A 14,257-nucleotide genomic window follows, 5' to 3' on the forward strand; every position below is an offset into this window, starting at 1 on the left:
ATGGAATCCTGGTATTGTGATGCAATAATTTCCATGATAATGTAGAATGTTCATTCAAATTATGTTAACCGATGTGGCTCACGCGATGGAAAGCATTTTTTGTAATGTCAGTTGAGGAGAATCATCAAATCACAGCACATATTGATGGGTACACTTCCCGCTTTTACTTCTGCTGTGTTCCTATGGTTACACTCACAATGGCCACCAGTCAACCATTATGCCACCATTGATTTGAATGGGGATACACCTTCTATTCAATCTATTTCTATGGCAGCAACTTATTATAGAGACCGCAGTCATTTGGGCTGGCCATCATCCAAAATTCCATGACCGTCACAGCCCTATTCACTTAGCAAGAAGACGCCGACAAAGGGGGTCGCCTCACTACTAGTCCTTAGGAAACTACATTCTATTGTTTTATGCATAATTTCTTACATTGTTTGCCCAGAAAACCTTGTTTTATTACATACAGCCGGGAAGAACTATTCGATATCAGAGAGACGTCAACTTACCAGTACAACCAGCACTACGACCAGGAATACGACTTTCTCAAAAGCGGATCCTTTGTTCAAACCACCCAAGGCATTCAAACAGTTGAGATGCTGCCCCAAAACAACGTCGCCGCAGGTGAGGCAGACTGCAGTCCCCACATGCTTCAAGATGGCCACCATTGTTCCTGTACCCAAGGAGGCAAAGGTAACTGAACGACTATCGCCCCGAAGCACTCACTTCTGTCATCATTAAGTGCTTTGAGAGACTAGTCAAGGATCATATCACCTCCACCTTACCGGTCACCCTAGAGCCACTGCAATTTGCATATACCACCCCAATAGGTCCACAGGCGATGCAATCGCCATCACACTGCCCTATCCCACCTGGACAAGAGGAATACCTACGTAAGAATTCCTTTGCATTGGGTCTTGGGTCCTGGACTTCCTGACGGGCCGCCCCCAGGTTGTGAAGGTATGAAACATCTCCACTTCGCTGATCCTCACATTGGGGCCCCACGAGGGTGCATTCTCAGCCCACTTCTGTACTCCCTGTTTACCCATGACTGCGTGGCCTACAACTCAAATCATCAAGTTTGCAGATGACACTACAGCGGTAGGCTTGAATATCAACAACGACGAGACGGCCTACAGGGAGGAGGTGAGGGCACTTGGAGTACACAGACAGTGTGGTGAAGAAGGCCCAACAGCGCCTCTTCAACCTCAGGAGGCTGAAAAAATGTGGCTTGTCACTGAAAACCCTCACTAACTTTTACAGGTCCACAATTGAGAGCATCTGTTGGGCTGTATCACCGCCTGGCACGGCAACTGCACCGCCCACAACTGCAGGGCTCTCCAGAGGGTGGTGTGGTCTGCACAACGTATAACTGGGGGAAAACTACCTGCCCCCCCAGGACACCTACAGCACCCGATGTCACAGAAGGTCAAACAAGATCAAGGACAATAACCACTGCCTGTTCACCGCGCTTCCATCCAGATGGCGAGGTCCATACAGGTGCATCAAAGCTGGGAAAGAGGTAGAAGCTGTTTTTCAATCTCAAGGCCATCAGATTGTTAAACAACCAGCAATAGCACAGAGGTGGCTGCCTACCTACAGACTTGATATCATTGGCCACTTTAATGTTTACGTATCTCACATTGCTCATCTCATATGTACAGTGCCTTGCGAAAGTATTCGGCCCCCTTGAACTTTGCGACCTTTTGCCACATTTCAGGCTTCAAACATAAAGATATAAAACTATTTTTTTGTGAAGAATCAACAACAAGTGGGACACAATCATGAAGTGGAACGACATTTATTGGATATTTCAAACTTTTATAAACAAATCAAAAACTGAAAAATTATTCAGCCCCTTTACTTTCAGTGCAGCAAACTCTCTCCAGAAGTTCAGTGAGGATCTCTGAATTATCCAATGTTGACCTAAATGACTAATGATGATAAATACAATCCACCTGTGTGTAATCAAGTCTCCGTATAAATGCACCTGCACTGTGATAGTCTCAGAGGTCCGTCAAAAGCGCAGAGAGCATCATGAAGAACAAGGAACACACCAGGCAGGTCCGAGATACTGCTGTGAAGAAGTTTAAAGCCGGATTTGGATACAAAAAGATTTCCCAAGCTTTAAACATCCCAAGGAGCACTGTGCAAGCGATAATATTGAAACGGAAGGAGTATCAGACCACTGCAAATCTACCAAGACCTGGCCGTCCCTCTAAACTTTCAGCTCATACAAGGAGAAGACTGATCAGAGATGCAGCCAAGAGGCCCATGATCACTCTGGATGAACTGCAGAGATCTACAGCTGAGGTGGGAGACTCTGTCCATAGGACAACAATCAGTCGTATATTGCACAAATCTGGCCTTTATGGAAGAGTGGCAAGAAGAAAGCCTTTTCTTAAAGATATCCATAAAAAGTGTTGTTTAAAGTTTGCCACAAGCCACCTGGGAGACACACCAAACATGTGGAAGAAGGTGCTCTGGTCAGATGAAACCAAAATTGAACTTTTTGGCAACAATGCAAAATGTTATGTTTGGCGTAAAAGCAACACAGCTCATCACACTGAACACACCATCCCCACTGTCAAACATGGTGGTGGCAGCATCATGGTTTGGGCCTGCTTTTCTTCAGCAGGGACAGGGAAGATGGTTAAAATTGATGGGAAGATGGATGGAGCCAAATACAGGACCATTCTGGAAGAAAACCTGATGGAGTCTGCAAAAGACCTGAGACTGGGACAGAGATTTGTCTTCCAACAAGACAATGATCCAAAACATAAAGCAAAATCTACAATGGAATGGTTCAAAAATAAACATATCCAGGTGTTAGAATGGCCAAGTCAAAGTCCAGACCTGAATCCAATCGAGAATCTGTGGAAAGAACTGAAAACTGCTGTTCACAAATGCTCTCCATCCAACCTCACTGAGCTCGAGCTGTTTTGCAAGGAGGAATGGGAAAAAATGTCAGTCTCTCGATGTGCAAAACTGATAGAGACATACCCCAAGCGACTTACAGCTGTAATCGCAGCAAAAAGGTGGCTCTACAAAGTATTAACTTAAGGGGGCTGAATCATTTTGCACGCCCAATTTTTCAGTTTTTGATTTGTTAAAAAAGTTTGAAATATCCAATAAATGTCGTTCCACTTCATGATTGTGTCCCACTTGTTGTTGATTCTTCACAAAAAAATACAGTTTTATATCTTTATGTTTGAAGCCTGAAATGTGGCAAAAGGTCGCAAAGTTCAAGGGGGCCGAATACTTTCGCAAGGCACTGTATATACTGTATACTTCACTATCTATTCTTTACAATCTTAAGACACTCACTGCTCATCCATATATTTTATACTTATATATAATATAGCCAGCATTTTGGGTCGGCTTCTGGAATCAGTTCAAATGCGTTAAGTAGCCTAGTAGTTAGAACGCTGGGCCAGTAACCGAAAGGTTGCTAGATCAAATCTCCGAGCTGACAAGGTAAAAATCTGTCGTTCTTCCCCTGAACAAGGCAGTTAACCCACTGTTCCTAAGCCGTCATTGTAAATAAGAACTTGTTCTTAACTTCTTATCGCTGGGCGGCAGTATTGAGTAGCTTGGATGAATAAGGTGCCCAGAGTAAACTGCCTGCTACTCAGCCCAGAAGCTAAGATATGCATATTATTAGTAGATTTGGATAGAAAACACTGAAGTTTCTATAACGGTTTGAATGACGTCTGTGAGTATAACAGAACTCGTATGGCAAGCAAAAACCTGAGAAAAAATACAATATAGAGTGTAAAATTTGGTCCGATTGCACTTCCTACGGCTTCCACTAGATGTCAACAGTCTTTAGAACTTTGTTTCAGGCTTCGATGGCTGACATTTATTCCCTTCACACACACATATAACCCCTGTCTTTCTAGAGGACATGATCCTGAGCAGAAGTATGAAGGGCTTGAGATACCATTCATAGCCAATCAACTCCTCTGGGAGATGGAACTCTGGAGAACCTTGGAATTTTGGTGAAGTAACCAAAATTTTGCAAAGATGAGCGAACTTCTCCATTATAATTGTGCACTGCTTTTGACCAGGGCCCATAGGAATCTCGTCAAAAGTAGTGCATCAAGTAGGGAATAGGGTGCCATTTGGGATGTAGATGCAGCACGCCCTAAATCCAAACATCAGTCAAAGATAAATGTTAACTGTTGTCAGCTGATGAATGAGATTGCACCCATTCTCTTGTCATTCAGAAGGATAAAAAAACAACAACTAGAAAACCATTATCTTGCCAGTAGTCAACAGGGATCTCCCATTGCGAAGAGCCCTTTGCTGTGCCATGCTGGCTGGAAGAATGTATAGCCTATACAGAAAACTGTACTGGTTGCTAATCCATGATGTGCTGCTACACAATCATAATGGAATAGGTTGTCATTTGGGGGACACACTTTATCTGAGAGCCATGAAGGTAAATCAGGGTTAAGGCGCTGGGATGGATTGCACTCTCCAGAGAAGAGATACAGTCAGCTGCCCATGTTTATTTATGGCTGGGTCTTGTGTTGGGGATGTGAGGGATTTTAAACAGGGAGAGAAAAAGAGAGACAGAGAGCAAATGGTGGAAATGGAGAGAGATGAAAAAGAGAGAGTATATGTAAGTCCCAGAGAGTGGTGCTCAGACAGTGTACCTTGGATAATACCGTCCTGATCAGAAACCTATATCCCGGTTGTTCCCAAAATGCTTGGTCTTTGTGAAACCTTGGGTGTGTATTCAGATTTTCGATCCAGATCTTCAGCCGTGATGGAAGTTGACAATATTTATTCTTGCATGATGTTTCAGTGAATAATGTTCAATGAAAACATAGGCTTTTTTCAATAAATAGTAGAGTGCCATATTGACAGCTGGAGTGTGATTGTATTCACATGGGGACTTTCAAGAGTATGTTTGTGATGATCCTGCAAAGTTAACTGGAACAAATGTTTAATAAACACGCTTCTATTAAACCAATACATTTCCATTAACCCTTTACACTCGTACCGTATACTGTTTGATAATAGCGGATTTGAACACAGGTAAGTGCCTAAATTGGAACACAGCTGTACAATAACATGCTATAAATAACGGCAGAGATCATCTTCTCTTCACAGAGGTGTATGGGTTTTGACTGACAGCAGTTCCGAACTTGAGCACTGCGCGCAACAAGAAGTTGCCTCCAACCCTCCAGCTAATTGAGGAACTTTTGCAAATGTTTTGTTGTTGGATTGAGGGAAATGCTGTAAATTAAAGAGGACTCAACGTAGACATTGAGGAATTTAATAAATACAGCTTTGATCTCATACAACCAAGCCAAACACCCCAAATGTATCCAAATGTGCACTTCACATTATAAAACTATTGCCATATACAGTGTCAATGTTTATGATCACAAGATGGCATGTCATACCCTGGGTTGTTAACAGAAAAAGCCTACGTTTATCAATTATCAAGAAAATTTGCCGCAGAATTCCCACGCGAATCTACGCGAAACTCCATTCTATGCGCATCAAAATAATGATCAGTTTCTCTGAATTGCCACATGGAAGTCTAACAATGCTGACCAAACCGGACCCTCGCGTTATTTTACCTGAAATGCACAAGGTCCTCTATTCCGACAATTAATTCACAGATAAAAGGGAAAACAGAGTTAGTTTCTAGTAATCTCTCCTCCTTCAGTCGTCTGCTTCGGACTTTATATGACGGTTGGCAACCAACTTTAAGGTGCATTACCACCACCACCAACTGGACTGAAGTGTGGACTTAAGTTAATCTTTCAAATCACCCACTTGGGTATATCCTCCTAAAAACCAATGAGGAGATGGAAGAGGCGGGACTTGCAGCGCATCAAAAATAGAACCAAGTTCTATTTTAGCACCTGGCTACGTAGAAGCTCGCGAGCAGTTTGGGTGAAATTAGTGAATAACATGCATGTGTACATTTTATTTTGCAACGCTTGCGCATGAATCCCTGCCCCAGAACCAGTTCCTGCCACAGGGCACCTTCTGCTTCCCCAAACTTGAAACGTTCGCAAAGCGGATTGGTGTGCTTAATTTCACATAGTATCTCCCCGTTTTAAACCTTGTTATTCTGTTTCGTGCCTACTGAACACAACCCAGGTTTATATGGCTGTGACTCACTCAACATGGGGAAGTTGTCATGAATGGCCCAGGAGTAGCTTATCAGATTTAAAATGGCAAAACAGGTTCAACCATCAAGGGCAGGACCTGTACTGTAAAACCACAGCAGTGTGCCTCTGCTCGTGTAAAAAGATTGTCCCCATGATGTCATTCTTCTACCCTCTCACGCATCGCCAGAGACGTTGTTTTAGAGAATTTGGCAGTAAACTACATCTGTGGCGTCATGTGGGTTTACTGATGTCAATGTTGTTAAGAGTGCCCCATACTGGCGATGGGGTTATGGTATGGGCAGGCATAAACTACGGACAACGAACACAATTGCATTTTATCAATGGCAATTTGAATGCACAGAGATACCGGGATGAGATCCTGAGGCCCACTTATCATGTTTCAGCATGATAATGCACGGCCCCATGTCGTACACAATTCGTCATACACAATTCTTGTAAGAAGAAAATGTCCCAGTTCTTCCATTGCCTACATACTCACCAGACACGTCACCCATTGAGCATGTATGGGATGATTTGGATCGGCGTGTTCCTGTTCCCGCCAATATCCAGCCACTTCGCACAGACATTGAGTGGGACAACATTCCACAGGCCAAAATCATCATGAGGCAAATGGTAACACCAGATACTGACTGGTTTTCTGATCCACACCCCTATTTTCTTTTTAAGGTACACACATATATATATATGTATGTATGTATGTATGTATGTATGTATGTATGTATGTATGTATGTATGTATGTATGTATGTATGTATGTATGTATATATATATATATATATATATATATATACATACACACACACACACATATACCCACACACACACATATACCCACACACACACACACACACACACACACAAACAAACATATAAATACATACACACACACACACACACAGTATACAAATTTGTGGATGCCGCTATTTCAGCCACACCCGTTGCTGACAGGTGAACAAAATCGGGCACACAGCCATGCAATCTCCATAGACAAACATTGCCAGTAGAACTGAAGAGCTCAGATACTTTCAACATGGCACAGTCATAGGATGACACCTTTCCAACAAGTCCGTTTGTCACATTTCTGCCTTGCTAGAGCTGCCCGGTCAACTAAGTACTGTTATTGTGAAGTGTAAACATGGCGCAACAGCAGCTCAGCTGCGAAGTGGTAGACCACACAAGCTCACAGAACAGGACCGCCAAGTGCTGTAGCGTGTAAAATCCGTATGTCCTCAGTTGCAACACTCTCTACCGAGTTCCAAACTGCGTCGGCAAGCAACGTCAGCACAATAACGGTCATGTGCAACGCCAAGCTTCGACTGGAGTGGTGTAAAGCTTGCCGCCATCGGAATCTGGAGCAGTGGAAACGCATTCTCTGGAGTGAAGAATCACGCTTCACCATCTGGCAGTCTGAAGGACAAATATGGGTTTGGTGGATGCCAGGATAAAGCTACCTGCCCGAAATGCATTGTGCCAACTGTAAAGTTTGATGGAGGAGCTATACCGTTCTGGGGCTGTTTTTCATGATTTAGGCCCCTTAGTTCCAGTGAAGGGAAATCTTAAGACAACAGCATACAATGACATTCTAGACAATTCTGTGATTCCAACGTTGTGGCAAAAGGGGAAGGCCCTTACTTGTTTCAGCATGACAATGCCCCCGTGCATAAAGCGTTGTCCATACAGAAATGGTTTGTCGAGTTTGGTGTGGAAGAACTTGACTGGCCTGCACAGAGCCCTGACCTCAAGCCCATCGAACACCTTTGAGATGAAAAGGAACGCCGACAGCGAGCCAGGCCTAAACACCCAACATCAGTGCCCAGCCTCACTAACTCTCTCGTGGCTGCATGGAAGCAAGTCCCTCCATCAATTTTCCAACATATAGTGGAAATCCTTCCCAGAAGTGTGGAGGCTGTTATAGCAGCAAAGGTGGGACCAATTCCATATTAATGCCCATGATTTTGGAGATGTTCAAGTGTCCACATACTTTTGGTCATGTAGTGTATATGTGACCAACAGATGCATATCTGTATTCCTGGTCATGTGAAATCCGTAGATTAAGGCCTAATGAATTTATTTCAATGAACTGATTTTCCTTATATGAGCTGCAACTCAGTACAATCAGAAACTTTTGCATATTGCATTTTTGTTTAGTATAGTTACAAAAGCATGTAAAAATGCTTATATGCGTTAACCCTTTACACTTGTGGGAATTGGCCTATATGAATAGGGCTAAATTGAAACGTTTCTTAAAGAAGAAATATGAAATGCATAAGCATGGCAGCAATTGAAAGGGAACAGTTTAGAGACGGTGTCCTCAACTTTGGTCTAATCATTTCCCCATAACATTTCACCTGACCCTAGACATTACACTTAAGATTGTTTGTGCATTTTACATTTACTGTACTTGTCGCCGTATTTGTTGATAACGAAATCTGAAAAACCTTGGGACACATTCAGCAACATAATACAAAACAATGACAAGGGTTTGAGTGAAGACTAATTAGTGTCTCCAAGTGACCTCTCCAAAGTCCGCAGTTCCTAAGTCATTTCAATGCACTTTTATAATTCAAAGTAGTCTTCAACAATAAGGTGCTATTTTGAGCACTCCTAGCTGTGTCGTTAAGGAACTAGAGCAAGTACACTTGTAGTTGTTTTTTGTTTGGAACATAACACTGCATCACCGCCATTATACAATTACTGTTTACACAATCCAAAAACGTCCCATTTTATAAATTGCAATCTGGGTCAGGTAGGCTTTATTTGAAAGCTTGTTCTATTGCCAACATGGCTAGTTAAGTTCTAAAATACGATCTTAGTGTTACCACACCGCTCGCGTCGCAAAATAAATAAATTGACCGTGTGCATTTCAGGTAAAATAACAACCCCGTGTTTATATCCCAGGACAAATTAGCTAGCAAGACTCATTCTGAGACTTGGAGTAGTTGTTCCCCTTGCTCTGCAAGGGCGGCGGCTTTTGTGGAGCGATGGGTAACCATGCTTCGAGGGTGGCTGTTGTCGATGTGTTCCTGGTTCGAGCCCAGGTAGGGGTGACAATACACTGGCAATACTAAAGTGCCTATAAGAACATCCAATAGTCAAATGTATATGAAATGCAAATGGTAGAGAGAAATAGTCCTATAAAACTTATAATAACCTCAACTTAAAACTTCTTATCTGGGAATATTGAAGACTCATATTAAAAGAAACCACCAGCTTTCATATGTTCTGAGCAAGGAACTTAAACGTTAGCTTTCTTACATGGCACATATTGCACTTTCACTTTCTTTTCCATCACTTAGTTTTTGCATTATTTAAAACAATTTGTACATGCTTCATTATTTATTTGAGGCTAAATTGATTTGATTAATGTATTATATTAAGTTAAAAGTGTTCATTCAGTATTGTTGTAATTGTCATTATTACAATAAATAAATACGTTTTTTTTTTTAAATTTTAAATCAGCCGATTAATCGGCATCGGCTTTTTTTTGTCCTCCAATAAATCGGTATCAGCGTTGAAAAATCATAATCGGTCGACCTCTAGTCTTAGGTACCAGTTGTTGCTAGTCAACTTTCAGCGTACACCTCCATGAGTGTTTTTCAGAACCCCTCCTAACACCCCACCTGGTGCATTTTGGTTGTGGTCTGATTTTTTTTGTTTGTTCCCCTTCTGATTGAGCGACATTATTAGTTTTTCTTGCTGGGGATCATAACGGATTGGTTAGGGGTATTTCATATCTAGAGCTGTTAAATGCTCCAGGTGGGATCAGTTCAGCGTTAGCCCCCATGATGCCCAGCACCACTAAGACAGAGATATCCCAGGAATCTGTACTTCCCTCCTCTGATTGCTGCTCTACAGGGAGGCCTGAGGACAGCTTCCCACAGTGGCTCAGAAGGGTGAGTTAGCACTGAGGACACTGCACCACCCTCTCTGGTAACAAACAGGGCCCACTTGATGTGAAACACACCTAGACACACACGCCAATCTCAAATAAGAGGACCCTCCCAGCACCAAACATTCCCACGAAGCATGATGTTACAGCCACATTCACTTTAGTATAAAGCTACAGATTAGTTTAATTACCGCCATACAAGACCACCCATATTAACTGCACCGAGAACTCAAACAGAAACTGTTTGAGTTCTCGGTGCAGTTACACCACATTTCTACTTCACTTTCACAGATAGTTAACTTGTTTCAAAGTTCTAGTGTATCACATGTTTTTCTCAGAGTTTATACTCAATTCAATTCATCTTTCTCTGATTGATTAGGAACTAGGGTAGCATTCGTTCCATGTTTCCTAGGGATAAGAGGGTTTTGTCAGACTCCCAACTCACTAATACTCCCCATCTGACCTCCCTGACCTCGTCGTTGGACCCAAGAGGTCAAAAGTAATCTCTAAGACGCAGAGATACAGCTGCCCACATTCCTTCAGCGGTTCATTTCGCTAACAAAGCCCGACTCTACTCCACCTGTGCCTTTAACTAACATTTATGCACTACATGCATTGGAAATGTGTAGGCCATTCAAGTAATGCATGTGCATTAGAAACTTAAAAAGGGCATTGTTCAATTTATTAAACCGGGTCACTAGGTGATATGAAAAAAAAATCCATAGTGATAATCTAAACAATCACAATAACAATATATCAAAGATGACCATGTAAATTTAGCATGTGATATGATTATGACATGGCTATGTAAAACATCCTACTGAACATGACCAAGAAATGCAGCGTGCTCCTGTTCTGCTAAACAGCATTCGGTCTTGTGCATTTGTCGCTAACCTTTGACAATATATGTATTGCGATAACAACAACAAAATGTTATCCCCCAAGACAGAGTTCACCTTTTAACCATGACCTGATTGCAATCACCTCTCCCAGATGAATCCCATGGCAGAGGTCCTTGTTAACCTGGGGTTTCAAACTCACGGCCTTCGGGCCAAGTGCGGCCCTCAAGCCAATTCAATGTGGCCTGTGGTTGGCCCCTGTTATAAACCAAGGCCTCGGCTAAGGAGGTGGGTTTGGTTAAGGGAGAGGGGTCGAAGGGCACCCTAACCCAGATGATGTACACCTTCCCCCCGGGACTTTTCAGCCACATGGCCTATTTCCACAAGAGGAACGACTGCCTGAATTCGAGTCAGGGCGGCACATTACTGGATTTTATTGCACTTCCCTTTTTGAACTTCAAAAAGGACAGTAGCTAACTAGTCAGTGTCTAAGCATTACATGCGGCAGGGACTCATCCTAGAAAGACAAATACAGCCTTGAACTACGAAGTGGCCTTCCTAAATGTACACTTACCTTTATTTATTTCGCTCTGAGCTGCATTGAGCCAAGTTAAGTTACAATGAGTCTTGGCTGTTGCTGCTACTACACTATTCTGGTGGGATTATTCGCTGAACCTCGCCCGGCGGTTTGCCTCTTTTTCCAGATACGCTCTCTTTTTCAACATTGTCCAATGGGTCCTTTGTAGGGCAAGGCAGGGAGGGAGGGCTATGCGCTGCCAAAAATAATCATGGGACCAACAGACTGACCACACTGCAGAGAAGACAACAAACGTGAGAAACAGTGGAAAGGAGCAGGGAAGTCAAAGTATTCATTCAGTTCAGGCGTGGTGGTGATCATATCGGCCTGTCTTGTGTTACAAAGCACCTTTGGACTGCGGAAGAGTTAGAATCCAGCATTTTAAGTGTTTGTGGTTTCAGGGTTCTTCATTTTAATAGGTGGAGGTGTGGCATACTAAGAAAGCAGAGGCCTCGTCTTGACTTTACACGTGCTGGATTGGTGTAACGGATAATGACGATATCCTACTGACACCACTATCCGTCAGCCCCCCACCCCGCCCTCGACCAGGTGTGTTGCTGCCTGATACCTTCCAACTGCACATTACCACACAATGGGGTTACATTACCCAACAATGAAGACTCAGCACTCTTAAATCAACAATGTTGAAAAACTCTGTCAAACGTATGTATCGTCATATCAAAACTGCCACCAGACAGTCACCACATTTAAGGTCTAGGCTACATCCTGGGAAATGTACCACTAAATAAATTCTTTAGGGCATCACACGCTGTGCTCAAGCTTTCCCTGCCCCCATCACTGCCTCGACGTTTACAGTGTTACAAGGGGCAAAACTGAACTATTGAGACGAGATCCCATGTCAACTGTTGACAAAATTCCTCTAACCCAGGCAGCTATCCACAAATGTTTCTGATTGAGTGGGACCAACTCTCAACAGGGGGTGTTTCCTACACCTGTGTGAGGAGGCACCCCCCTTAGACTCTGTCTAAGGCCTTGTTTATGGGGAACAATCAGGTCACAGCAACAGGCCTGTACAGTACGAGCCTACTACTGCCCTACATTTAGCATAGCTGAGAGGGAAATGGCGTAGCTTCAGCTCAAAACCCTCATGCTTCTGCTCATCTCCCTCCCATCAAAATGCGCAGTGATACCATTAGCATACTAATCTCTTTTCTCTCAGCTCAGCTTAACAATTCAACATCTTCTGCACCTCACATACTGCTGGGCTCCCTCTCATTATCCGGATTGGCAGATCAAATCCCTCTCCAGAAAGAGAGCTGCTATCTGACGGGCTCTTCACATAGCGGGTGCTAGAAATTGCTAGTGTAGTCAAGTATCTACAAGTTTTAAATTGGGTAAAAGGAGCAGGAATGGCAAGGTTTACAGGTCATGTTCACCTGTGGAATGACAACCTCAGACCAGAGGACAATTATATTAGTTCATCTTAGAACGCAAACCTAGTCTTTGCCTTTGGGTGACGGAAATATTGTGTTTGCCTTTAGGTGCCTTGGACTAGTTCAAACGGTAAGCCTTATTGCGCCTTCAGAAAGACTGCAGTCGAAGGAATAAAAGCCTCCCTGCCCACTTCATGTAGTTTGACTGTTCTATCCAGTAATGTAGGTTTATGGTTGCTTGGCTACCCATACTCCTTGCTCCGGCCAAACGCTATGCCATGTCCACAGACGTTTGTTTCTTTTCCAGAGTGAGTCTGGATCAGAGTACCTCGGACTATTTTGAGGATAGACCATCTGATTGGTCCCAGAAACCGATAGTCTGGGCCAGAGACAGAACACACGTGGGTAAAGCGGTGTTTTGAAAATTCGTCATTGGCTTTGATTCTCTGATTGGTTAGGGATGATCCAATCACTGCTGACATTGTTTTGTACAACACCCCTCATTTTGATGTCACCACAAACAACTTAAATTATGGCAGTCTCAGACTGAAGCATGTAGTGAACGATAAACCAGCGGAAGAATTCAGTTTGAATTGTCAGGCAAGGTTTATGGATCTCAAACAAAGAGCCTGTGAAGCCTTGAGATGGTAATATATTATAATAATACATGCCATTTAGCTGACACTTATCTAAAGTGACTTAGTCATACATTTTCCGTATGGGTGACCCCAGCGGGAATCGAACCCACTACCCTGGTGTTGCAAGCACCATGCTCTACCAACTGAGCGACTGAGGACCACACTCTGTTACTGAGGACCAGATGGTGAGTGGTGAATAAGCTATAGAGAGGGCGTTCTGTCAGATAAGAGAGCAGTCCGCGCAGTCAAGCTCTGAGGAGTGTTCCCAGTCTACAGTTGACCTCAACGCAGCCATAACAGGGCGAACTGGAGGCGTTTCTGCACTGAAGTTCTGAAGTGGGTTGACGCCACATAATAATGACAGACCTTTCATCGGTGATTGCATGTGCAAAGTCACAAAGACACATGTTCGTCATCCCTCTCCCACTTTCAGTACCCATATCTTCATATGATAGTTCTGCTGTTGCAATACCAAGAACTTGAGGAATAAACACTTAAATTCTCAGAAGACTGAAGCTCATAGTTCAGAGCCATAGGTCCGCGATAGTCAAGACATCATTACCAGCCTAGCATTTAAATGTCATAATGGGCATGTGTACTATCGCGTTTAATCTTTAGGCTAAATAATGATATAAGACTGTTGTTATTGTCATATAATTTCACATTGGGAATAATGTCTACACCTTTACATCCCCGTAGGGAGACTAAGAAAAAAGTCCTGAGCTAGAGCTAAACACAAACCCAACCTGGCTGAAACAAT

The 14,257-nt window shown here is 43.1% G+C and overlaps 1 protein-coding gene across 4 annotated transcripts in view; it reads right to left on the minus strand.

Annotated features, from left to right (window-relative positions):
• Window positions 1–14,257, minus strand: part of LOC139370691 (protein MTSS 2-like) — a 109,384-nt gene that overhangs the window by 27,161 nt on the left and 67,966 nt on the right. The window lies entirely within an intron of this gene.

Source organism: Oncorhynchus clarkii, chromosome 17, assembly GCF_045791955.1.
Source record: "Oncorhynchus clarkii lewisi isolate Uvic-CL-2024 chromosome 17, UVic_Ocla_1.0, whole genome shotgun sequence".
NCBI classification, from domain to species: Eukaryota; Metazoa; Chordata; class Actinopteri; order Salmoniformes; family Salmonidae; genus Oncorhynchus; species Oncorhynchus clarkii.